At 41.5% G+C, this 27,285-nt stretch overlaps 1 protein-coding gene and 1 long non-coding RNA gene across 4 annotated transcripts in view; one reads left to right on the forward strand and one right to left on the reverse strand.

Annotated features, from left to right (window-relative positions):
- RDX (radixin) overlaps nt 1-6,039 on the reverse strand; it is a 45,327-nt gene extending 39,288 nt beyond the window's left edge. For both annotated transcript variants that reach the window (XM_062487582.1, XM_062487584.1), the window contains exon 1: nt 5,823-6,039. The gene's annotated coding sequence lies outside the window, so the exon portion shown is untranslated. The remainder of the gene's footprint in view (nt 1-5,822) is intronic.
- A 566-nt stretch (nt 6,040-6,605) lies between these two features.
- Nucleotides 6,606-13,527, forward strand: LOC134057670 (uncharacterized). Of its 2 annotated transcripts, none has more exons than XR_009934362.1 (3): nt 6,606-7,255; nt 7,607-7,664; nt 13,402-13,527. It is a non-coding gene; the product is annotated as an uncharacterized LOC134057670 (long non-coding RNA). The 2 variants fall into 2 exon arrangements; XR_009934363.1 differs by lacking the exon at nt 13,402-13,527 and adding an exon at nt 9,599-10,669.
- Nucleotides 13,528-27,285: the final 13,758 nt, after the last annotated feature.

Genomic DNA, 27,285 nt, shown 5'->3' on the forward strand with positions numbered 1-27,285 from the left:
AAGTACAAAAGCATATTTCCCTTTGAGAGAAGGGACTGCCTCTTCTCCCTTCTTTCCCTAATGAACGGCTTGGAAAAATACAAGACAATAACAAAAACCAAAACAAGCTTGGCTCTAATACGTGCTAACAGTTAGCAGGATTCCGAGCTGTAGTAATCCCTGTGCTCACCTCTGACAGCAGAGGCTCAACGCTTGAGAAACTGAAGGCAGATTGAAGCCCTAGAGTTACACTCAGTTAATTAACGATGCAAAAGCTAAATTAGATTCTCATCCACCATTTTGTAAGTGTGCCAACTCAACAGTACCAAAAGGAACAGAAAGTAGTACAGCTACTTTCCTGTGCCTTTAGTTACACAGCACTGAAAAGAAGGGGTATGGTAAGATGACTGATAAGGGAGTCCAGTCTCCAGGAGAGCAATGACAGCACATGGCACAGGACCAAGACCTGTGCTATCAAATTATTCCTTTCTGAGGTCCTTCTAAGAGACAACACATCCAGCAATTTCTACAACGACTGTCATACTCTCATACATTTTATCCCTACAAATTCATTCATAAACATGCCCCGGATTTTTGCTTTGGGATTTACTCAAACATTTTGTTATAATACTATCAACAAACCATGAATTATTCATTTGAAAACTTACTTTAAAACCTTAAAGTAACTTTCAAAAATCAGAAACATGACTACAGAGTTTTACAGGTTAATCCTTTGTGATTAAATCACAATTGGGAGACACATTTTCTAAAGCAAGAGAACAAAGTTATCAGCAAAAAGCAAGAATCCTCTTATGTAAAGCTCAATAAAAATGAAGCCTCACTGTTAGTCCCACAGACTCCATGGGTCTGAGAAATTACCACAGTACCTGAGCACTAGGAATAAAAAAATCTATGCAAAATAAACATCACCCCACGTATTTTTTTAAGTGTTTGCTTGTAATATCTTTTACTAAAGTAAAAAAAAAAATCTATAATTTCTTTTAAGAAGAAATTTAGCTAAATATAAATTTATAGCAAACTTTGCTGAATTTATTTCCAATATTGTAATTTTATATATAATTCAAAAAACAGCCTGTGTCAGCCTGATTACACTTCCATACCTAAAATGCTGGGCAATTTTGAAACAGTAAATTCACACAAAAGCACTGTAAGTATTATACGTATATACAAATAAACAAGTTCACAGACCTTAAAACAGCAAATATTGACATCAAATAAGCACTGAATAAAAAACCAAAAATCACCCTATCTTTCCCAGTTATTGGCACCAGCTAACATTAAAAACAAAACAAAAATGAGGGAAACACTGGGCCAAAAGACACCAAAAATTGCAGCCAGGCAAAATATTGTGTATCTCCACTGTTATTATTGGAGTGTCTGTTCACTTTTGCTACTAACGCCAGTTCAGATAAATTTATATTTAGCAGATGCAAAATTTTTAACTTTGAAGCAGCTAATTACTTACACTTACTTTTATCTTAACACTCATAGGAAATGGCATTGCAAATAGTGAAAAAAACCCAAACAAATCAACAGCAAAGAAGACTCCAGTCAGATGGGATTGGGAATGATAATCCTTTTGACTCCTGCATTCTGCAACCAGTTTGTGACCTACTAGGCATAAAGGCTCATCACTTCAGTATTTAAAACCCTAAAGGAAGGACTCTTCCAAGTCAGGATTAACAGGATTGTGACTTTGCACACTTCCTACTGGTACAACACTCAGGACTTTCAGGATTGTATGCAGTAATCTGGACTCTGGTCCAAAACAACAAAAGTGTCAGCAGGCTCCACATCCCAAAGAGATAAAGTCACCCAGAACATCAAGAACTCTCTTGAAATGAAAAGCTCCGATTTCTATTCATTTCACTACAAGGCAGTTGAGATTTTTAAATCAGTGTCATCCATGTTTCTAATTATGTTACAGAAAGCAACAAAAAAAGCAATTGTTGAAAGATGACAATGAAAGCTTTCTTCAGAAAATTATGGTGCATAAAATGCTGGATGCCAAAATTCTGTCAAATAATTTATGCAGCAGCTGTTTTCAAAAGAAACATTCATACACACAGCCATGGGTCTGAGGTCAGGTGAAGATGGGTAACAGGCAGAAAGCTCCAGCAGGATGCTTGGCTGGTAGAGAAGTAACACTCAAAAGTAGGATCCCAATCTGACAGCTTAGAGCCTTCTCTCTGAAGCAGTCCCTCCAGCAGCATTGCTCCTAAGCTTGAGCAAGAGGTTTACCATCTGTTTCCCTAAATACAGATAGATGTCAGGGACCACAGAGCTTTATCCACAGCAATATAACTAACTTGTTTATTAACAGAAACGTATTCAAAATTAATACACCTTTTCTTTCCTAAGCCATTTTCCATTCCATTTTCTGCAGTACCTAAAAGTTTTAGATTTTTGCAGAGGGGGGAAACAATAGGCAACTCACAGGGCATTGGACCTGATCTCTACAAAATTGTCTCTCTACTCCAAAGAAGTCTGTGAATGTCTGCAGGGCACTCATCCTCCACACTAACAGCTCCCTAATGACACACTTGCTGCAATCCAATAAAGAAGTTCATTTGCCACAGACTTTACTTCTGCATACATCTTCTTCAGACGGACAGAGCAACCGCCTACGCAGTTGTCTGCAATATAAGCAAACCAGTGCAGGAACTAAAACAAGCCATTTATCTCAGAGAGGAAAAAGAAAAAAAGAATAAATAAATAAAACCACACCAAAACAAAACTGTACCCCTAATATGCAAAAATTGAGATTTGACCAGTGCTAGACATCACATGCAGAGCTTTACATGACAACTTTTTTTTAATGTACTGTATCTTTCCCTTCTTCAAACCACCATTTCCCCAAACCGTCCCTTCTCTGAAACACCCAAAATAGGCTTGCTGTCTCTGAAAAATAACTGCAATAGAACTACTACAACTTTTGCATTCATCGTATCTACAGGAAAATATATTTTGAAGAGTGAAGTATTTCTTCTAAACTGAACTTCCTGTGAACTTCAGAAGTAAAAAATCCTGGCAGCTGCCAACACAGTATTCAACTAAAAGCAACTTCATACCAGTCAAAGAATATTTGTGTACTACTTGCAGTTTTGCCAGTTAATAAACTGGTACGTTTTAGACATGCTACACAATTTGCATCCACTTAATATTTATTGATTTAGTAACCTTAAGTACCCACAAATGCACTACAGGAAATAATTCAAATATTCTGAAGAGTCTAAAAATGATAAAATGGCCAATCTTACCACGTACATTGGATGCACCATCAAAAATGGAAATCATGAATGCAAATTGATCTGAAGTACTGTTGCTTCCAAGTACAATAATCCTTTCGCTAATCATACAGTTAGCAAAGAAATAGGACATGTACCCAGAATTTTGGGTATAGCGCATCTCAAAATCAAGTATTCTATTTTCTGAATGATGCTGTTAAGTCTCTTACAACTAGTTCCATAAAATAAAGGAAATCTATGAACTGGCCACTCATCTCATTCTCCATATAAACTAGCTAGAGTTGTTAAATTGCAACGTTCTAGTGTAAAGATTATTAATGGCTTTCTGAGGACAATGTCGTATTTCCTTTCCTTTGTACTACATGACTTGAAGGTTTCGCTTCACAGAGTAAATAATAAATACCTAAAGCAGAAAGGAAAAAATATTTTTCAAATCCAAAGTACAGCTAAGTATTAGCCTATTGGTAAAGTCAGCCAACAAATGCAGTTCTTCAGTGTTGAGAGGAAAGAGTTTGCCTAGGCTCCTTCAGCTCTGGAGTTAACTTGCTGAGCATGTAGGATACACTGGGTGCTGCTTTAATGGATCAGTATCTTTCTACAATCGGTTCTTTCTCCAGAAGTTTGTATAAAGCTTTGTTTACATTTACAGACTTGAAAATCCCCCCCTTCCTCTACTCCCACAGCCTTCTAATGCAATATGAATGGATAGGACTGCTTTGATGTATTTGACACATCCAACAGAAAGACGTAATGCCTTCAACAACATTCCTCTTCACCTCTGCCAACAGAGGCACCGCACCCCTTCTCAAAAAGCCGAGCGAGGCTGCTGAAGAAGAAAGGCCGTTCACCTATCCTGGCAAAGGCTAAAGGAACTTTGCCAAGAACTGCCTTCTCACGTCATAACATCTACATGTCTTACCCTCCTGGTATTGCAGCTCATAGGTGGATCAAGATCCTCACTGTCTTTACGGTTTAACCCAATTTTCTGTGAAACAACCTTTTTCTGGCAGTACTATTACCATCGAGCCCTGCAATGCTCTCTGCTGCAATGGCAGAACAGTATGAGCAGAACTCCCTTTGTCATCTCCACACACACTTTTACACTTATTTTTTGAGTCAGCACTCAATGAAAACTCTCTGGACAGCTCCAGACATGTCACGCCATGTCGTTTTTTCATGCATTTTCTAAAACTGTTTCGCTTTTGCTCTCCAATTTCCCAACCCAATAGATCAACTATGTCACTTCGGTACAAAGCTTGGAAACATGCCACTGCCTTGCAATTGCCATTTGCTGGGAGGCTGCTTATCTGGGAACATTGCACTGACTTGCAGTTTGTTTTTCTCACAGTCCCTCTTATGCTAAATCAATAGATCAATAGAAGCAAGTTTATAATCCAATGAACTAGTACTTGTCCCATCTTTAACGATTAAAAAACAACTTCATCGCAGTAGCCTTAATATTACTGTGCACCGACTCCACATGTTCCCTGGGAGCACACGTTGCCCAGCAGCGCTGTGCCAACGCATCGAGAGCTGACAGCAACAACCGCATTCCCACAATCTCCTCCATGTGCGAGGGGCTGTGCAGGCACACGCATCCCCAAAAACGCTCCCGTGGCACAGACACGGCCACAGGCATCTCCGATGGCAACAAACAAGAGGGACGTACAGGGATACATCCGAAGCCTGACACGAACCAGCCGCGGAGACAAAACTACTTAAAACTCAGAAATGCCACTCCCGCAGCTCAGTCTTAAAAAAAAAAAAAATGGAATCTTTTTAAAAGCCTGTACCAGAAAGAGGAACACGAAATACTTGTCTAGGGTGTTACACAGACTGGAATAGACAGCTTAATAGCACCTTACAACTAAAGTGATTAGTTGTGTTGGCATGGAGTCCAAAGAGTTGGGGTTTTTCGTGTTCAGATTTAGAAACTGACAAAAGACAAGTGAATTCCACAAAGTTGAAACTAAAACCCCTTATCTACGCTAAACTTTAAGCGACGAGGTTAATTACAAATGCCCACGACTTGTACAAAACATTAATCCATTCAAAAAAACAATGCACAAAGGCTCATTCAGGGCCGCTGCGCCCATTACGTCGGTCAATACTTAAGGACTCTTAAAAACGCGCATTTGTCGAAAACAATAGACAGCAACAGATGCTCCACAGCACTTGTTTATGAAGTAATTCCTTATTATTCTCCCACACCGCCGCACTCAGCTGGCCCGACCCGACTGCCACATGTCTCACTACGGTGTAACCTCCCGAGCCGCGCCGCTCGGGGACATGAATAATGCAGCGGAGGCTGCGCGGGCACGCCGGCGGCGCGCTCCCGGGGCTCCCCGACGGACCGGACCGGGCCGAGCCAGGGGTCGGCGAGCCGGGTCCCGGTCCCAGGCGGTGCCCCGCACAAGAGCGGCGCGGTCCCGCGCTCCCGCCGCCGCAACAAGTCGCCCGGTGTCCCCCGCCCACCCGGAGGGTTACGGGCGGGCTCACGCCTCGGGCTGCCGCCCCCCCAGGGCTCCGCCGGCAGCCGCCCGCCCGCCGCTCGCCTCAGCGCCCCCGCCTCACCTGGGACTCCGCTCCCTCCGCGGCGCCGAGCGGAGGGGGGGGGACGAGCCCCCGGGGCAGGGCGCTTGTAGCGAGGCGCTCTCCGCTCCTGGCGGGGCGGTGTGTCCCCCCCCGCGGCCCCCTCACGGCGGGGCAGGAGGCGCTGTGGGGCCTCCCCGCGCTGCTCGCCGGGGATGCGGCGCCGAGCGCGGCGAGCGCTGTGACAGCTCCGCAATATGGCGGCCGCCGCCGCCGTTCGGATTTTCCCCCCTATCAGATGTGGCTCCTGCGCGCGTACCGCGCACGCGCGGCGCGGGCGGACGGGCATGCGCGGCGCGCGGCGCGAAGCCGCTGCCCGGAGGGGCGCGGGGCCGGCGGCGGCGGGCGGCTCTCGTGAGGGGCGGGGACCTCTCGGGGCCCGCGGGTCCTGGCGGGGGAGGGAGACGGAGCACCCGAGAGGGGACGGCGGGGAGCGCTCGCCTTCTGAGGCGGCGGTCCCTCCGTACGGAGTGCCGGGCCCCTCTGCGCGCTCCGGCGGAGCCGCTGCTCCGGCACCCCGCGCAGCCCACCCGAGCGCAGCCGTGCCCGCGTTACGTGAGCCTGTGGCAGCTGCTCAGATCTGCCCTCCAGTATCCCCCTGCTCGCTTGAGCGAGGCGGGGATGAGGAGAGGCTGCTCTCCCGTTAGCGCGGGCGGGCGAGAAAGGAAAACCTCAAAAAAGGCTTGAGCCAGGGAGGGGGAGTTGGCGGCATGTTTAGCTTTTTTTTTGCTTTTTTTTTTGGGGGGGGGGGGGGGGGATGTTTGGTTGTTTTTTTTTCCCCCCCGTCCAAAGCCCAGCCAGGCATAGTGCTGCCTTTCTGGCAGGCGTGTGCTCCGGGACGCGGTGTGGGAGGCCGGGTGTCCGGCCAGAGAGAGTGGCTCGGAGCTGGCGACGCCACAAATCCCGGGGTGCACGGTGAGCCAGGAACTGGGAAGGGTCGAACTGTGATGGCTCGTGTGAGCAGGGATGCCTTCAGGGAAAGAGCATGGAATGCAGTCCGAGTGGAGAGCACTGATCCTCTTCCTCTGCTCCATATCATCGCAGTGATGGGCCTTCTTTCATCGCTCAGTCGCGTGAAACAGTCACACTGGTGGATGCGTTCACACCTTTTTTGGATATTATATATATATATATATATATATATGTATACAGCCCCAATGGGAACGTAGAAGAAAATAGCAGTAAGGAGAATCCTTCTGAAGGACAGAGAGGTTGAGGCAATCCCAGCCCCCACTGTGCTTTCTCGGTTTATTTTTGTTTGCAAGGAAGTGAAGGTGCTCCCTGAGCTCAGTGGCAACCCAAGCAGGGAGGCGAAACAGCAAAGCTCGGTGCAAAGGGATCCACTCGAGCTACCGACTCTGAGTCATGCAGCTGCTATTAATACACCGCGCCCTCTGGCTGTCTGATAAAGAGAGGTAGGGGAAAGAACTGGGAGGAATTTTCAATTTAAAGCTCCTTCAAAAAGAATTTAAAAAATTCTGGGGTGAATTGGAGATTGGGAGAGGGGGAAGAGGAGGAAAGCAGCCTGGCAAACAAGGAATAGTCTCCCAGAGAACTTGTGGGAGCCACACTGACTAAATACTTTTAAATTTTCTGGACAAAATTTAAAGGACATTTTGATAAGATAAATGACCACATAATACTAACTATTATAAAATTTAATTTCATTACTGATAGACACTAGAACATAATGACTTTTTTTTTTCCTGGAGACATTTAGTTTAATTTGTGATCTTTTTATACATTTTGTTGTATATTTTGAACAGGCATTTATCTTAAGAGTCATCATCACAGAATCTGAACAAACATCTCAGGCTGTTAAAGGTATGTTCAATTTCCTCATACGGGCTATAATTTCATTTCCATCTTTCTTTGTGCCGTTTTGCTCCAATGAAGAATTGATGGTGGCTAATTCATTGTTGTCTCTGTTGTTCTTCATTGTGAAGAACATCGTTGTGTGAAACAGTATTTTGCAGTACATTAAACTTCTAAGGCATCTTGCAGCATCTGCAGATACACAGTTTCACGGACCAGCCACCCTTAGTATGCATTGTACTGTTCCCTGTTCAGATGGCCTTTACCTGCAGGTCAGAGCAAGGGGAATGAAACAAACAAACAAAATGCAGAAAAACAAAACCTGTTTCATTCAGTCATTTAAATATATTGACTATGATTCACTGCAATGCACAGATAAAATGTGTTTGACCAAAGCAAAGGCTTGCTTTCTTCTCAAATAGTCAATTCTGGACTGGCTCAAATATAGGATTATCATACTATGGCTCAGTTTCATTACTGGTGTTGATAGTATTTGGAAGCTAGTTCCTTTCAGTTAGTGCATTATCACTGCAGGATATGCTTTATCTCTTATCCTGGTACATGAAGAATATTATTGCTCAGAAATGTCAAGGTAAATAATAGTCTTATCTTCCTTGTCAACAGTATAATGTGGTTTTCTTCTCACCTTGCTTCCTTAACAAGGTGTAAAATTGCAGTTTGTCTGATAAAACAGGGCAGTAAAAACAGAAGTGTAGTTAGAGATCGTATTCTTTGTAGCCATGAAACTGAAACTACAGAAAGAGCTACAGGCAATAAAGAGAGCTTTCAGATACCCCTATCAACTTAAATTACACAGTTCTTTAAGAGGTAGGTTAGAAAGATAAAGCTAATGATAAGAATGCTGTAACTGCAAGACATAAAATTTTATCTTTTCAGCAGTAATCCTAAAACCCAGCTCTTCATTAAAAAACCAGATTTTAAACTTCTATTGCCTGATCTGAGAAATCAATCCTAGAGTCATTTTAGAAAGTAAAGATTTTTGGGCCAAGGTTTTTCTTCTTCAATGCACCTGCAAAAGCATAAAGAATCAGTCAGTGAATACTCAGTTGTGTGTTAGAATCTACTTTTATTAAAGCCAAATGTACAGTTCAAGGGGCTTTTACTAGACAAGGCATTTTGGAAAGGAGAAGAAGAAAACACCATGAGAGATATCTGATTTTCTTTTTTTTTCTTTTCAAATGGTATGCAAATGCACCTTGACCTTACCTAACTCAATTAAGATTTATGCCTTCAGCCTGGATAGAAGTGCAGTGCTGCCCATACCATGCCCTTAACATGAAGAGTTATATGTGGACTCAGCCTGCACGCCTGGAAGGCAGCCATTCTGGGAATAATTATACATATGACTCAACACGAATACTCAGCTATTAATATGTTTACAGAAGCAGACCTGACATTGTCTAAAATTATTGCAGGGCAATTTTACTCTTTCTAATTGCATGGTCTAAAACCAAATTGCTTTTTCTTTTGTTAGTTTTTGAGTAATAATAAAAGGATACATTGCCTTAATGGACATTAATAGTAATTATTTTCCTGAAAAGTATGTTAGATTGCCCTTTGAAGTCTTTGCTACAAAGAAACAGAATTTAAAGTATTATGTGGTCACTAGATTAATCCAATTCACAGATATTTTAAATATTTGGTGAAATTACAATAAATGTCCAAAGCAATGGTTTTTATGTCTCTTGTTAAATTTGTCTGTCATTTGAAATTAAGTGTATCTAATTTCAAAAGTTATTTTTCATGCATGGTATTAACACACCAGATTTCAATAAAAATAAAAGGGTTCCAGTAGCAACACTGAGAATTCCAAGTTGCCTTCATTGCATGCACATGTACAGTCTTAGCTTTGATCAAATTCAAAAGGCAAAATATAGTATGATCCAGTGGAATTTGTGTTTTCCCTCTCTGAAATACCATAGGTGTGTGAAACTTATTTAGGTATTATCCAGGGTCAAGATCCTGTACTTGAGCAGCACCTCCAGAATCCTCAGCTCCAGAGAAGAAGTCCAGGAGTCTATGTCCAGGATAATCCCCTGCAGGAGTGTTGTAATGAGGGAGGACAGCCCTAGTGTGCAAAGAATTATATGGAAGGGCGATCCTCCCTCTTCAGTGACACACAGTGAAGAGAAGGGATAAATCAGCACCTGAAAGCCTGGACAAAACACCTGAACAACAGTGGGCAGGGTAATCTGCTGTTGAGCTGCATTCTTGGCAGCTGGCTACGGTGTCAGACCGGTGTCAAGCCATCCTTCCACTCACTGATTTAATCACCCGGCTGAGGAAACTTAGCCTCTATCATTGACTGTGAAGCCTGGCTGGCCAGCACACACCTTTCCCATTGAAAATCCAAAAGGTTGTTTGCAAAAGCTTTGTCCTGCAGCCCAATCAATTCCTGCCAGTGTAAGATTTAAGAACATTATTTCTCTTGCTGACAGTGCTCACCAGAAGCCTAAGACACCAGCTGAGTAAGAAGCCCAAAGGCTTTATCACTGATGGTCTGTCACACATGATGACTTCTTCCAGTGACTGGTTTTTGGCTTTTTCCTGGTATTTAGTCTCTGGTACTACGGCAATGATACCATAGTGGTGTCCACCTATCTCAGAGTCAAATCTTAATACCTTTTCTACTCAAGGAAGGGAATAGCAGAATCACTTGTAGAGGATTGTGTTTATTTAAGTGCCAAATACGGATCTCAGCAATTAATTTTAAATGAATCAGTCTTCGTATCTCCTGGCGATAATTTATTAATTTAACTTCTGTGCAGTGTGTAGTATGCAGCACTTATATTCCACCTATTATTTCAGTCTCCTTTATAATATTATGATTTTTTTTTTCCTTTGCAACATGGTAATTGCACAAGAGACAGGTCAACAAATAAAGCTGCTTGCAGTTAAGGTTGGGGCAAGCCATCTGATTTCTTGTATGTCACTGCTCTTGTGTTGTGTCACCCAAACGTGCCTTCACTGATACATAAGGTTGGCATCTAACAGCTGACACTTAGCTGCAGTTCCTGCTTGTGTCCACTTAATATTTTATTCTCATTCATAGTTATAATTATTATGACAAGTACAAGTTGTTCTGCAGTGACAGCACTGTTTTTTTAGTGGCAGCATTTTTTTAGTTAGAATGTGGCAGTAGCTGTATTGTGTCCATAGCACTGGAAATCAAAGTCATTGATAGCCATATTCACTTCAGCAAAATAATGTTATAACAAAATACAATAGTATATAAGGTACTAAGCAGTTAAAGGCACCAATCCATTTTTTTTGTAGAGTATACTTCTGCAGGGAAAAAAAAAAAAAATATGATTACCAGGGAATTAGATGCAAGTATTTGAAAACTTGAAGAATGTGTATACCTGTTAGAGCCAAAGCAAATGCTTTCGGGGGTTGTGTTATTGTTGGGTTTGTGTTTTGTGGGGTTTTTTTGTTTGTTTCTCCTAAGGTGGATGTACCCTGTTCTGAGAGACAGCCATACACTTTGTGAATAAATAAAATCATATTAAAACGTAGAGCTTTTTGTTAGGTATCCATCACTGGACTATTTTTAGGTCCTTGTCCCTTCTCATTTTATTGCATTTACTTGCTTCTTTATTAACAAGCAGAAATAAGCAAAATGATAGGAGAAGTGTTACAACTTTTCAGGCAAAATATATTCTCAACATTTTGTTATTTCCCAGTTTTTAAAAAATAATATCAATGTCAAAATTTCAAAGTAGAAGTACATATTTCTTCACAAATCCAGCCTTTTTTAAAATACAGGAATTTTCTGGAATACTTTTATGTATTGAAGGGGGAGGTGGGGGATAGGGGGAAGAGTGAAAATTGAAATAGGTTTGTGTTTTCCGGATATGGGACGTTTTTGATGGCATGCCAGTAGCATCACAAAAGAGGAAAAATTACCTAAAGGAAGCACTCCATCGCCTCTTTAAAGGGGATGCTCCACAACAGTCTCCTCAATCAATTTTTGCCAAAGTTGTTTTCAGCTAAACCTTAACCGTGAAACTGCTTTAAAAAAATAGCAAAAAAGCCCCCCAAAAAATCTTAGCATTAACATTATGTAAAGAGGTAGCAAGAGACTGAATACAATTCCTTTCTCATTTTAAATGTTCTATGCCTCCACTGAAATCACTGGCTTATTTCAGAGTTAATCTGCCAGTACTGAGTACAAGGTTTTAAGTCCACAGACATTCTAAACTTCTGAAGGAGTTTAGGAAGAAGAAGGCTGAGCTGATATTAGCAAAAGCATTTGTCGTTAAAACCAGCTACAGCTCTATTGCTGAAGCAGATATCCCCACAGATTAATTTTTTTCCATCTCACAAGCATAAAAAGTGAGGAATGTATAAAGGCGCTTCCTTTGCTGAACCAGAATACCACAAAGTTTTATCATCTGCACTTCTAGAAAAATGTAATTTGAAGGCATGAAGGTAGTTTAGCCTTAAGAAGGCAGAAGTTTTTGCAGCAGCAATGTTGCGATTGAAACTTATCAGACCAAATCACCCTTCACTGAAGTTCATCAAAGAGAAACAAAGCAGGAAAAGGAGAAAGGGGAGATAATGCTAGGGTGCTAAGATCTTCAGTGTGCTGTGTCTCCCAGTATATTTTTAAAGGCTGCTGCTTTTTCATTTCACTGTGTATGAAGAAGGTCTGAAAGATTTAGGAGTATTTATTTGCCTTAGAAAAAAATATACTAAAAGATGCAGTCTTTGACTACCCTTAAGGATACCTAAAAGGCAGTTGAAGAACCTGAAGAGCCGGGTGGGCCAAACCCACCTGTCAAAACCATGACATATGATTAAACTGAAAATGGGAAATTCGTCCACTTAAAAATTTAAATTTTGCTAATGGTTTTCTGTTACCTGGGGAACAGAGATGGAAAGGATGGTACATAAGGGCAGATTTGATACTGCAGACCCTGCTGAAGCTGAAATTACAAAATATTAAAGTTTCTGCATGAAATGAAATTGACTTAGGTTGGGTGTGCTTGGAAACAGAGCCCCGTGACTGACTGACTTGGAATAGCTGTAATTCTGTCCTGTGGCTGAGACAAACTTGAGAGCTCTGCCTGGTGTGGATTCCCTGTGGACCAAGAAGTACTAGATTGCTCACCCAGTCCTTCCCAGCTGGCAACACCTCAGTTGTCTTTTTCTTCTTTCCTGATGGATACTTACATAAAATATCTAGGATATTATCTTTTTTTTTCAGAGCTCCTACCTTTGTTGCATTTGGTTGTATTTGGCTAACAGGTTTTTAAGTTATCAAGTAAACTTGCAGAGGAACCTTCTTTGATGAGAAAAACTAGGCTGAAAATAAAGTTATAAATCTGAGATCCCCTATGAAGGCGGAAGAAATACCAGCTATTTATCTTGTTAAACAACAAACAGGGTTTTTTCCTATATCTTGAACTAATGTTCAGATTAGACTGTAGATAACACATTATTAAGTTTGATATTTGGCATTAAGTGGTACTTACAGCCTACATTGAAACCATCAGGTTTGGTTACAACCTTTTAAGGCTGAAAATTCAAGATTTTGTTACATTCCAAACTTGAATTCTGGGAATAGGTTGAACATCTGTCTGCTGCATGCAACTCTATAGCCCAACTGTTCATATGCTGAGTTTAATTAGATGAGATGGAGCGTTCCTCCAGCAGAGATGTCTGGTTTGCTCACTTTTTGTTTCTTTTAAAACAAAATATGTTCCTTGCACCCACTTAACAGATCAAGACGAGAGTTACTCTGGTTGCCCTGCTGATTGCTCATCATCTTCTATATGGAGTTTCTTCTACATGGAGCCAGCCAAAATCATTGAGGCTTTGCATGAAAATAAAGCTTTAGTACCTTGAAGATCTGCCCTTTCTTGTTTCTTTACATAATTTCCTGTGATTTAAGTACAGTTGAGATTTTTTTTTTCCTTCATTGCTTCAGTGGTGCCTGCAAACTTCCTCTCTGTTGTCAACCTACACAAAAATGGGGAAATTTCTTCAGTGTTTGTGTAGAGGTAGCACAATGTCAAGTTTGCCCAAAGTGGAGAAGGTAAACTAATCATGCACATTATATGTTAAAAATACTGTTTCCAGAAAAAGACAGAGCTATCAATGTAGACAGTACAGTACCTGGTTATAATGAAGAAAATATTTAAGATTCATATATGTACAAATGATACAATCTCATCTGAAATCTGTACAGCTCTGGTTGTTGCAGTCTAGAAGGCCTGGAATTAGGAGACATTTGGATACAGAATTGGCATGGAAAAGAAGGCCTGTAACTGAATTAGAACATTTTGCCTAAGAAATTAAATAAATAAGAAAAGATTCAAATATGCAGGCCGGAGGCTTAGGAGAGGACAAAACAAACAAACAAAAAAAATCCTTGAAAAAACAAAGCCAGCCCTTCTCTAAGTGCTGTAGAGGAATGGAAAGCCAAGAGGGGGTGAGTGTTCCATTTGCATCCTGTGGATACAAAAGGAGCTGAGCAGAAAGGAGCAGGCTTGAAACCTTCTTTTGGAAGGATATGCTTTGTTGCATTTCCGTTAACAATTCAGACACCGCGAAAGAAACATTATATAAATTTGGAATTATGATGTAACTGCAGTAAGATGTAACTGCAGTAATGTGTGAAAAGCCTGGGCAAACAAACCCAGTGTAAATGTGCTCAGGGCTAGCAGTCATCTGAATCTAAAACCTCCCTTTAAGCCTGGGGTTGCAGCAGCTCCTAGAAGGGAAGACTCTGTAAAAGACAATCTTCCTGGGGCAACAAGGATCATTTGTGTCTTTTTGAACAAAATTATTTGTGTCTCCTAGGAAAAAACACAAAAATCACTAACAAGTGACTAACAAAAAGCAACAGCCATCAGGATGGTGAGCAGGAAAGGACAGCAGAGGACTGGGATCAACCAACCCAAACTACATAGTGTTGCTTCAACACACAATAGGCTGGATTGAGGCTGGTGGTCGATACACCAGCCTTGAGGCACAGTGCCAATGAACAAAGTATTACCTAGAGGGGTAAGTAGCTGTCACATGCCCTAAGAAATCAGGGGACCACTCTAAGTTATGACTGTTGTCTTTTAGGGAAAGTGTAATTGCTATCCCATCTCCCTTCCTCTACTTTCCTCCTTTCTAAATTCTATTAGGCTATTTGTGAATAGGAAACACAGTATTTTAAGGTCACTTTATAGTAAATATTCCCTTATAGAGTCTTCTTCAAGGTGTAGCAAATGGATTGCAAACACAGAAATAGCATAGAAAACGTGGTTTGAGAGCTTTCATTTTCTCAGTCTTAGTACAAGAGGAGGCAGGCTGTGTAAATGACAACTCAGAGTGTTGTCTTTTCATCAAATAACAAAATAGACTGCAAAACTCGCTGCTCCAGGATGTTATGAAAGTCAAAATGCACAGCAGGATCCTGAGAGGGAGGAGAATATTCTCTTGTCCTGGATTACTGTATTTTTGGATATTCTTGTTATTTACATAAGAGGTACTAAAAGAAAAAGCAGCTTTAAACACAAAGTTTAAACGAGCTAGTAGCTAGGATGAAGTCTCCATCACCCCAATTCTGTCGAAAATATGTTTGAGTTTGCTTTGGTTTTGCATCTTCTCAAAAGCACTGGGAATCAACAACAGCTACAGATACACAGCTGGGCTAAATGAACATAATGCTGTATGGCAAGTTATATGCTTCAATGAGCTCAACATTTTCTTAGAAATAAAACTAGGTTTAGCCCACAGAGAGCATTTGAGTGATCAAACTATACATGCCTCAAGGAAAAAGAGAGGAATGAATCTCTAAGGTTTAACTCTGTAAAGCAAAGTTTGAAAGAGACTGCTGAAGAGCAAGTAATTGCCCCAAACTCTTTTTCTGAAAGGTCATTTTTAAGCTCCCTTTAGAAGCATATACGTTTAGGGGAATGTAAGAAATACATGATACACAACTGTTCAGAAAATCCTTCATTACTGTAGGAAGTCAGTTCTTTTAGGCTACTTAGGCTTTTGGGAAACTCATTTATGCAGAGATCCATTTCAGATGTTACTATACACCTATTGGGGCTTGGAAAACCCTGTTCAAAAATGCATCAGGCCATGAAAATAGTGAGATGGATTTCTGTTTATGGCTCTTCTAAGAAATTTAAACTTTTAAGTTAAACTGCAATAGCCAACTATTAAAATCCTCGAAACCCTGTGGAAGGGTTTGTTGTGATTCCACCCAAGTTTCTTTTTAGTTCATTGTATTTGCAAAGGCTCATTTTGATATTCATTTTCCCAATGAATACCCAAATATTGATATTCATTCTCCCAATCAATACCTAAAATCTGATGGCAGTAGTTCTGCTTTACAACTGTATGGAACAAGAGAGTCCAGCTAACACTGTAACCTGCTTATCTTTCAATTAGCAGCATAGTCACAATATTACTGTGCCAAAGGTGGCAGAACACAACATTTTTGCTTACGTGTCTTTTTCATTCGTAGTTGTGCGATAAAACTAAAACACCACATCCTGCAAAATATAGCAAGGAAGGCTGTTTTATTAAGGTGGTTTTACAAGCAAAATCAAGATATGCCTGCAGTCTGGATAAAGGCTTTTAATCCAGATACTGTGAGTAAAACCAGCAGCAGTACTGTCACATGCACATGTGGGCACATTCTCTGCCCACTTCTACACTTCTGCTGAATGGCTGCTGAAATTTCTTCATCAGAACTAAGGCCTACAGAGCAATGCTTTAGAGATGGCTCAGGCCTTCTTCAAGATGTTAGTATAATGAGATGTCAAATTTGCTTTGCATTACATTTTCAAAATCCCTGGAAGAGATTTTTAATTGCCAACACTTTTGTTCATCAGCTTAAGATACTCAATGTGCTCATCTGCATCTTAATGTATTCAGATATATCAGTTACTAAAATATTTGTGCAATACCTGATGTTATCTATTATTTAAAAGCTCACTACATTCTATTGCACTAAGATAAAATACAGAGTAAATTTAGTCACAAAAGAGCTATAAGTCTCATTAGTAGTACTGATCATTTTAGCCAAAGAGCTGCTCATATGCATTTTGGTTTGCAGTACTGGTGATCTAAATTTTTCCAGATTCAGTGAAATCTAAACCACTGGACTGGTATTTTTCCTACAAAATAGGCAAAGCCAGAAAGAAATCTGTGTGGAAAAAAAAAATATCAGCAAATCAAGGAAAGATTAAAGATACCATATATCCTAAATTTAGCTGTGACTGTTCTATTTCTTTACACAAGATGTCAGAGCTATAGTAAAAACCTGGGAAAAAGAGACTGGTCTTTTGAATGCAACTGTTCATATGTTCACGGTGCCAGGAACTTCCATCTTTCACACCTCTAAACTATTAACCTAGAATAGGTAGATACAAAAATTGGATGTCCCAGCTGGAAAATGGTAGAGACACAAGCAGGCCTGCAATGACTGCAACAATGGGGGCCAGGAAACAGCCCACACACTCCTACACTCCCTCAATAAACAAACAGTAATTTCTGGGAAAGCATTTGCTTCTACATTATATAACAGCATAGTTCAAATTTCTCCCACCTTAGCAAGACAGCAGTCTACAAATAAAAGCTGACAAGTGCAAAAAACACCAGTCCTGAAATCAGAACCGCAAATCAGTGAGACCAAGATGTTACAGGGAAACTTTGACAGACATTTGCTTTTAAGGTTAATAAAAAAAGTATCACAATTAATTCCAGAGGGTATAAAAGCTGGAGCTAGACATCAATTTACTTGTCTTGTCCTTGCACAGGCCTCCACAGTGGGACTGTAAGCCTAGCTCTGAGCTTAACCTTCACAGCTGTGCCCATTTAAATCTCAGAATTTGGCCTGGTTTAAGGCTTGAGAGCTGCATGGTTCTGTTACCCTTATTTCCACGTAGAAAACAGAAGTGTAGAAAAGAGTGACAGGGTAGGGCACTGCCTCAGCATTTTGGATCCATATCAGTACCACTCTGGATTGCTAACTCCAACCTTGTGCCCGCACTTTGGCTAGGAGCCCTCCGAGCGGTGCGGGAAAAACCTACTGCATGCAAGGTATACGCCTTGAAATAAGAGCCGGTGGGCAAAGCCAGTGGAGTACATTGGAAGCATTGTTTTATTTGCTGCTTTGCTGCAGAGATTGCTGAACAGTCACGAAAATGCCTGGCGCTGCTGCTGCACTGTTCCGGCAGGACGTGACCTGCTGCAGGAGATGGCTGCACGCTGCGTCTCTCTGGAGTGCAGCAGCAGCTCATGTGAATGCTGAAGAACTGGAAATATCAGCAGAGTTCTCTCTATGCAGCTGAGTTTCCAGCAGCTGGATTAGTGCCAGCAAAGCTTGCACAATTTAGAAGTCAAATAGAATTTCTACACCACCCAGAGTGTGTCGGCTGGACTAAACCCACACAGAAGCTGGTCCCAGGGAAGCAGAGTGGGCCCTTGGCTCCTCACCCCAGCCCCGCTGCCCCACACCACCAGCCCGGCCCCAGGGCTTTGGATCATTTTATTCATTTCCCACACTTAAAGGTTCTTGACTGTGCCCGGCAATCTTGGATTACAAAAGGGCAGAGGATACATCTCAACTGTTTTAAGTGCTGCCAAGAAAAAAGGGGACTTGGGTTAAGCCCAAGCTAGCCAAGCACAGAATTGTCAAATCAAGGCTTTCAATAAATTGCTTCCCTGAAAGTCATGAGGCTGGCATAAAAAAAAAAAGTCACGAGGACTTAATAATAGTTTGCGGTTCTCTTCTTTTCCATGTTCTTATATTCAGGTTTCTCTTCAAGCCTGGGAAGAGAATTTACTTGCTTGGGTTTAGATTTTCAGTTCCTAGCTAATTACCAGATTTTGAAGTGGCATAAAAGAAGAATTTTACTACAGTATTTCAAAAATCACAAAATTTAGCAACTTTGAAAATACTACTGATCATATTTCTAATGTGCTATACATGCTTCTAGGATCAGAGAGAAGGATCATTGTTTTTAACTCCAGTTACACTGTTGGAGGAGGAGCATAACTGATAAGCTTATTATAGCCTGTATTCCCATGAAGTCCCAAATGCGCAAGTACTTACCTGTAAATTTCCAGCTGGTTTTGCAACCTCTTTTATATTGTTAAGATGTAACTGATATGACCATTCACATCCATAAAAATTTGCAGCATCACATGGTGTGATTCTTTGGGCAGTCCTGTGGAGGGCCAGGATCAATGATCCTTATGGGTCCCTTCTAACTCAGGGTATTCAGTAATTCTAACCTTGTCCATTAGATACGTGGAAGTACCTAATTTGGCCTCTCACACAAATGCTGGTGTATACTTTAAGAAGCTGAGCCCCAGTATTGTTTTATACACTGAGTAGCATTTTTATTTTTGTCATATCGCTCATGATTTTCAATGTCTGTGAACAACAGCAACCAAATTTATTTGAAGTTATTTCAACAAAGTTTATTTGAAACCTTTGACCAGACAACTTTTTGACATACACGCATTTCATTCAGCCTCTTTCCAGCTGTCCACATTTTCTACCTCCGGCTATAAAAATCTGATGAACACTTTTGCTGCTATTTACTGCTGGCAGGTGCCTCATGTCCAGGACTGTGAACGAGATGGAGCCCAAGTTCGCTGTGCCTCCTGGTGGACACACAACCCCCTACCTCAGTGCACTCACTGCCTCTGAGCATCACTCTTTCTCTAAGAATATTGTACTAAAGCCTTTTTCATGTGTAATCGAGCTGCTTCCCATTACAAACCAGTAGACTGCCACAAAGAGGGAATTAATTCCTTCATAGAGGTTTGTATGAAGAGGTATTTTTCAAAGGTAGAAAAGATTAGCAAGCAGGACCTTATACATCACTCATTCACTTGCTACCAACAGCACAGTAGGACTTGAAGCATCTAGAGCAATTGACATGCTTACTTGATGGAGAGATTTTACTTACACTTTGTTGCACATGTTCTTACAAAACAACTGTATGGACTTCTGGGAAGAGAGTGGAAACTTGTTACTGAGAATTCATAACAGCATTATCCAGAGAAGAGAAATGGCTACCAGCAGACAAAAGGAGTGCATGTTGGGCTGTAATTCATTGCCAACACCTATCTTGGGCAGTTGGAAATGCTTTTTAATTTAAATGGAAACTCTAATTACTGTCCTGATCATGATTTGTGACACTGGTATTAGTGAAAAAGATTGGCCCAGCCTAAATTCACATGGGGAGTTGTTGTGGACTTTGTCCTGTCCTATCCTCCAGTAAGAACAAGTTCAACTTCAGTGTTATTATACATATGAAAATTAGGAAGGCATCAAACCAAAAGAACAGCCTGTTTTATGTTAGACCAAAGGTCCCTCAAGCCCTGTATTTTGTCTGCAGCAACTGTAAAAGTTGCCACCTGGGAAAGAAACTAAGAATGAAGCATTGATTTCCCCAGAATACCTTCCCATCTATCAACAACACACAGGTGAAGGATTTCAGACATGAGCTGGACATGGTGCTTTTGTTTTTCATAGTGGTTTTCCCTTCCATGACATTGTATAGTTGCATTTTGTACACCTTCAAGGTCCCCTATTGATGGAGACAAATAACCACAATGGCAATGCAGTTCTAACTCGGTGCTGACAACTTCTTGTTTGTTTTGAGAATTTCACATGATACTGAACATGTACTTTTTCAGCTTATCATAGGAAGGAACTGTTGCTATGAAACGTTATGCATAACATGAAGTTGAAGAAGTTCAGAAATTCAAAAGAGTAAGAAAAGTTTTCCTGCGGAAAAATGCATACATCTTTCTATTGATGCATGGAAAAGACTTTATAACTTGTGAGAAATGAGAGTTATAAAGTAAGTATGCATTTATTCAGAGCTGAGGTGCATGGGGGATAGTTCTTCTTAAAGCATGCACCCCAAAACTTCAAACTGCTGCTTTGTTTATTCCCTAAAAGCCTAGGATTACACAATATGACTAATACATGTTCACGTCCTAGCCACGCCTAGTCCCACCTATCCTCGTTTGGTAAAATGAACCAGAAGTCCTTTGGTGCTCGTGCCTCCCCAATACGGGGGTCATCGGGGGTCTCTGATGAAGGCTTCCAAACTCTTCATCGCACTTGAGCTTTTCAACTTTGTGTCTGGAGCATGCGTCTTAGCCTCTGGGGCACATTCTAGGCCTTGAGATTAGTTCTCGCTGGTTTACAGTTTTGGATTTATCACTTATCATTGGTAGCCTTGCACCCCTCACCTTGTCTGCAAGTTCTGTCTTCTTTTATCTCAAACCAGTCTGCCTCTACTCCCAATTTTTCAAGCACAGTAAATGTCAGGCATTCCTCATTTTCTTGGTTAGCTAATTTTGATAAACTATTCCTTGCTCCTCAATCCCCTGTCTCACTTTTAAAGAGTATCAAAACTTTCAGGCAACTAACTTTGAAATCCCCTACTCAGAGATGCAAATTCTCACGCAGACTTCACAATCTGTTATGTATGTCAGAACCATGGTTTTGAAGCAATAGATTATTTACAGTTTAGCAGAATTTCTTGGTACTTATTCACCTCCCTGTCATAAGATAGACACAACTCCTGGCTTTCCTCTCTGAGTGGATAACAAACATCGGATTCTCTGGCTTATTCCTAAAGTTCCACCTCTTTGAAGGACAAAACTCCAAACACTTCTATCTGTTTTCAGCTGTATTTCAGGTGCTATAGAGAAACCAGCAGAGATAAAGCAATTGCAAACAGAACGTTTTCCCACTCTCCTGCACCAGTTACCAGATCCTCACCTGAGACACAAATTTTAGAGAAGTTAAGATTTTAGCTAAAGATAGGTTTGTTGGAATTAATTAGAACATAGATAGATAGATAGATAGATAGATAGATAGATAGATAGGCTTTGCTGAAAATAATTAAGAGTTAGTAGTTAGTTAAAAAAGCTGGATTTGAGATGGTTATCCTGGATTTAAATAACTAATTGCTAGTCATTTTATGTTTGTTTAGCTGTGTTTGTAAAGAGAAACAAAGTGATAAATAGATAGAAAGGAACACAAACAATTGCAAATCTTTTACATCTGGAAACCTGTTCAAAAGTCACGGAGAGAGGAAATTGGGGTTCTCCCAGAGCTCATTTGTATTGCCGTCTATGGGAGGGGTTGAAAGTTCAGAGGAAGAGGAAGACTTGCCTTACCCCCTCTTTTTACAACCCCTCCCCATAAAAAGGACCACTGAATCAATTTGGGGAGCAAACTATGCATGCTTAATAGCCTTTCAGGCTAATTACCATAGGAAGCGGGGATTGGGAGGTGTTAGTGTTATGAATATATAAATATTTAAAACCTTTGTAAATAGACTCTGGAATTGCTTGTAACTTTACAGTGTGTATTAGGGGATTACCCCACGCAGCTGCCCGGCATTTACACAGAAGTGTAAACATACACTTCCTGACTCTAAACTGTTCGAGAGTCTTTCATCCATCATAGATGGATATCAATATGAGATCAATATCCATGTTTAATAAATCACTTGGCTCCAGTTTTATCTGTGATTTTGAAGCTGCACAGTGGCTGCAGTTCGAGGCATCGGCCACAAGTTTTAGTGGATGGGTGATCCCATTTCGGATCACAGAGTATGGTTAACCACGGTTTGTTGTATGGGTGATCCTATTCTGGATCATGGAGTATGGTAACCATGGTTTGAGGTATGGGCGATCCCATTTTGGACCACAGTGTACTGTAACCACCGTTTGCAGTATGGGTGATCTCATTTCGGATCGCAGAGTACGGTAGCCATACTTTGTGGTATGGGTGATCCTATTTCAGATCGTGGAGTACAGTAACCATGGATTAAGGTATGGGCGATCCCATTTTGGATTATGGAGTACGGTAACTACAGTTTGCGGTGTGGGCGATCCCATTTCGGATCACAGAGTACAGTAACCACGGTTTGTGATATGGGCGATCCTGTTTCGGATCATGGAGTATGGTAACCACGGTTTGTGAGCGCCGGAATTTGTGTGCTTGAGAGTATGGATGGATTTTTGGTTTCAAGGGGTTTGTGTGTTTGGGCTGGGAATTAGCGACGTGCCGCATGTTTTAGTTTGTAAGGACTTGTGGTACGTGCTTTGGTTTGTGTGCTTTTGGGATTGTATGGTATGTGTTTTGGATTTATGTGTGGTTAAGTTATGGAAGAGCTTTGAAATTTGCACTTAATTAGCGGAGGGATGGTTACGCCCGGCGGAGCGGAGGATGCAGAGCGCTTACGTGACGCTAGTGTGAGCTAGGCTGTGTGTGTGAGTTTTGGCTGTGTGTGTAAGCAGCGGGATTTCGAACGGCGTATTACCGGGTGAGAGCGGCACTTGTGTGTTTTTAAGCTGTTTGTTTTTGCGTTTAGAAGGAGAGAGCGGAGCGGGGATCTGGAACTACGCCCGGCATTGCCCCGGCGGGCGCCGGAGTGGTGCGGGCTGGGCAGCTCTGAGCTGAGCCTCTCGGTCCCCGCTCAGCCCCGGGAGGTTTTGATTGCGGGTGTTTGTTTAAACTGTGAGAAAACACAGGTAATTGTTTGTGAGGCTTTTAGATTGCTAACGTGTGGGGCAGCATTCTGACAAAGCCGCGGAGGAGTGAGGCGGAGACGTGAGTTCGGAGCTACCTCCCCATTCCGGAGGGATTCGTGCTGTGCCTCGGCCGCCGTCCGTCGGATTTTCGGCGTGACTTTGTGAATATTCAGCACAAGGTACAACCGAGAGGGTTGGGTTTGGTTTGGTTTTGGTTTGCTAGCGATTTGTAACCAGCAATTTAAAGGGGGAGAAAACGAAATTTTGTAGGTTTTGGGTTTTTGTTTATTTATTTTTTGTTTTGTTTTTTGGGTTTTTTTTTTGGGGTTGAGTGTTTGGGAGTGTTTGATTGTGTTGCCTGAGTTCCTTTAGGTGTGAATAGAAAGGAGCTTTTCCCCAGTTGTGTGGTGTATGTAGTGAGTATTTTAGGAGATTACCATTTCGTGCTGAAAAGGTGTAAGTACATGTTTTTTTCCAGCGATTTGAGCTCTGAGCCTCATTTTTGAGGAACAACACTGCCATCCTATGTCAAAAATTATAATCGCATAGCCTGGCTGATTTGGGTCACTGTTTACCCTTTTTCCTTTAGTTACTTTTACCTTTTCCCTTTTCATTGGTAAAATTATATGCCTAGGAATAGAAGATAGAGTGAGCTGGAACCTGGCCCGAAGGAACTTCGCTGTCCAAGAGGGAGCTGGGACTGCCACCCGTGTTTCATTGTGGAGCTTGCCGAGAGCTGTGAGTATTTGGGTGGGGAATATCTAGAAGGGGAATTTGTGATCTTTGTCGTAGAGAGGAACAAAAGGCTTCCCAGATAGCTATACAGATTTTATTGGTGACTGGTCAGGAGGCACACAGTAGTAATAAGCTATTTGAGTTATTCAAGAGTGGGATTTCAGGAACCCTACAGAAACCAGCAGAGATCCTTAGGGTTGAGTGTGCTCAGTATACCTTTCTACCAGATTACTATGAGGTGAAGCTTCAGAGTTAGGACAAGATTAAAAAACGTTGGAAGAAGAGGAACTCTCAGCATGGGGGGCAAGTGAGAGCAAAGTGATTCCTAAAGTTAGCCCCTTGGGATGTATTTTGACACATTGGAAAAAGCTGGTGGGCTATGGTGGTACAGAAACCAAGAAAGAGCTTGTTAAGTTTTGCACACAATGGTGGCCACTTTATAGACTTGAAGAATGGATGAAATTGCCATCAGCTGGGATGCTTGACTATGAAACTTTATTACAGCTAAAGCTTTTTCTTAGGTGTGAGCAGAAGTGGCAGGAGGTTACTTACGGTGATATGTTTTTCAGCCTTTGGAATCACCCTGAGTGGCAAAGGGATTGCGGGATTAGGCCACCTGCTGACCCCTTAGTACTGACTCTCTAAAAGGATAATAAAACTATCAGGGGAAAACCCAAGCAATATTGTAGTGCATGTTCAATAAACCAAAGATGCATGCATCCTGACAAGGTATACCAAACAGAGGCTCTGGAACAAGAACTGGTAAATTTGTTTAGATCACCCCCTAAAAAGCAGGAAAGGGGAGGGGTGGTAGAGAAAGAAGGTGGTAGATTGGAATTTCCATCAACTCCAGTCTCAACCCCCACTTCATCCCCTGTTTCATCTTCCTTTGGGAGGACAGTAATAAAGGTAGGAGCTTCCCCACCAACTTCTGAACCATGAGAGCCAACCTGACTGTACCCACCATTACCCCCCATGACAGTGGGGAGGAAGGGCTCTCCCCACAGGGTCCTATAGCATCAAGGGCCCAGAAACAAATTAGAGAGGTCATACAAGCACCTCTAAGGGAAGCAGTTACCCCTGGAGGGACGATAATGCTAATTAAAGTTCCCTTTTTTACATGGGATCTGGAGGCCTGGGAAAAGATTGCTAAGAATTATCAGAGTGATCCAATAGGTGTTGCTAGGAAATTGAGGTTTATCATTAAACAGCATAATCCCAATTGGGATGACATGCAGCTACTGCTTGATACTTTAACAGAGACAGAGAAGCAAATGGTTTTGAAAGTAGCTAGGGATCTGGCTGAAGATGATTGGAGAACAACACAGGAGGACATTAAGGATGTACTTCCCCTTCAGGATCCAGGCTGGGACTGTAAACCGGAGGGATTAGGACGGCTAAGGAGACACCAAGAATTGATAGTGAAGGGGCTGGAAAGAACAATCCCTAGGCCATCCCTATATGCTATTAAACAGGGTCCCTCTCAAACAACTTCTGAATTTCTAGATCAGTTGCAAGAGGCAATGCATTTGCATACCACCTTGGATCCTCAGGCTGATGAAGGAACACAACACTTGGTAAACCTGTTTGTAGGGCAATCTACAGGAGACATCAGGCAAAAGCTCCAGAAGATCCAGGGCTCAGCATGCCTGGACTTAGAGACTTTGCTGGATGAAGCGTGGAGAGTTTTCAGCAATCAGGAAGAGGGTTATAAACAGGGGTTGATGAAATTAGTAGCAAGAGTAAGGGAAGAAGAAAAGGGAAAGCATGGGCAAGGTCCCCCGAATCAAGCACCACCCCAACTGGGAGAAAACCAATGTGCATTTTATAAGAAATTTGGGCACTGGAAGAACCAGTGTCACCAGAATCACTTGGCAGCTACAGAGACTTTCATCGTACTTGGATTACCATGGATTACTTGGATTACCTCTCCTTCACATTCTTGCCTTTTCTCAAGCATGGGTTACTTCAGACCCCACCACTCTTAAATCCTGTGCTCCTGCTCTGAGGGTAACAGAGCCTGTGCCCCACTCACTCAGCTGCAGATGGAAACTCCATGGATTTATGGCTGGATAGATTCTTTCCTTTCTCTGGATCTCCCTGAATATTTTAACTGAAAGGGATAATTTGACACAATTTTACTTCCAAGAAAATCTTGGTTAAAACACATGTTCACAGAGAACTTGATAGCAACCAGAAAAACTAATGGTATATAGAAGTCTGATTACTTGGTGGATTTTTTTATTTTCAAAATCTCTAAAAAAATAAAGTTAGATTTCTATTTTGTAAATAATCATTCATGCCATGTTTCTTTTAGACAGAAAAAACAGGACTCAGAGAGACCCTCTGTTAGTAATTTATGCATGTTATCTGCTGATAATGATACACATATTTAATGTTTGTATCATCCTGAATTTTGGAATTCTGTGTCCAAAAAAGAAAATAATATGTGGTACCTTTCCTTAGCATCATAAAACAATCCAAGATGGGACTGCTTTTTTCCCAGGATACATCTTGTCGTGCACAGTGGGTCTCCAGGCTAGTTGATGGAAGTGAAATGACTGGAAACTGCTTGCTTTCTTCTTTTTACTTTCTGTTTTTTGGGTTTTTTTTCTTCCTTGTTAGTTTCTGCAAAAATCACCTATATGAATCCACCTCACACCTGACTCATAAATACTACAGCAGCAAAGGAGAGGGACAGGCAGGGAGAAGAAGGACCAAGTCAGCTTCAAGCGAAATTTCCCAGGTCCAACACACAAAGCTGGATAAGAAAAGGAATGATGAAGCTGAGGACAGAAGGTTGTATCAATACCCATGCGCTAATTCTCTTGCTGAAACTGTTTGCCATCTAGTGGTTGGTTGGCCTCCTATAAATACAGTCTTAAAAATAATGAAGACTTGGAGGATATAATTAAAAAAAAAAAAAAAAAAAAAAAAAAAAAAAGCTCCCCAACGTGCAAGGACCTGTACAAAAAACAAACAAAAAACAGCCAAACAAACAAACAAAAAACCCCCCAACAAAACAAGAAATTATGAAGTGCCTCTTTTTTTCTCTTTTATTTCACTCTGCTACTCTTACTTCATCAAGAAGTCCTGACCTAAATTACTCTTCCATTTTCTTCAAGATTGCCCACCCAAAATTATATAGAAATTGAATTAGGGGGGCTCTGTGTTTAGGGGTGGTGGATGTCAGGGAGCAGCAAGAGTTGGCTGCTTTACAACAGAAGGTGTGCCAGAAACTAAGCACAATACCAAGGCAGGTGAAAGCAGCCACTTCATCAACAAGGAGCCAGGATGTGGAGCAGCAACCCAGATTATTGTCTCAACTGTTGAGAGACAATGGTCA

The sequence above is a fragment of the Cinclus cinclus genome, chromosome 2 (assembly GCF_963662255.1).
Source record: "Cinclus cinclus chromosome 2, bCinCin1.1, whole genome shotgun sequence".
In the NCBI taxonomy this organism is placed as follows: domain Eukaryota; kingdom Metazoa; phylum Chordata; class Aves; order Passeriformes; family Cinclidae; genus Cinclus; species Cinclus cinclus.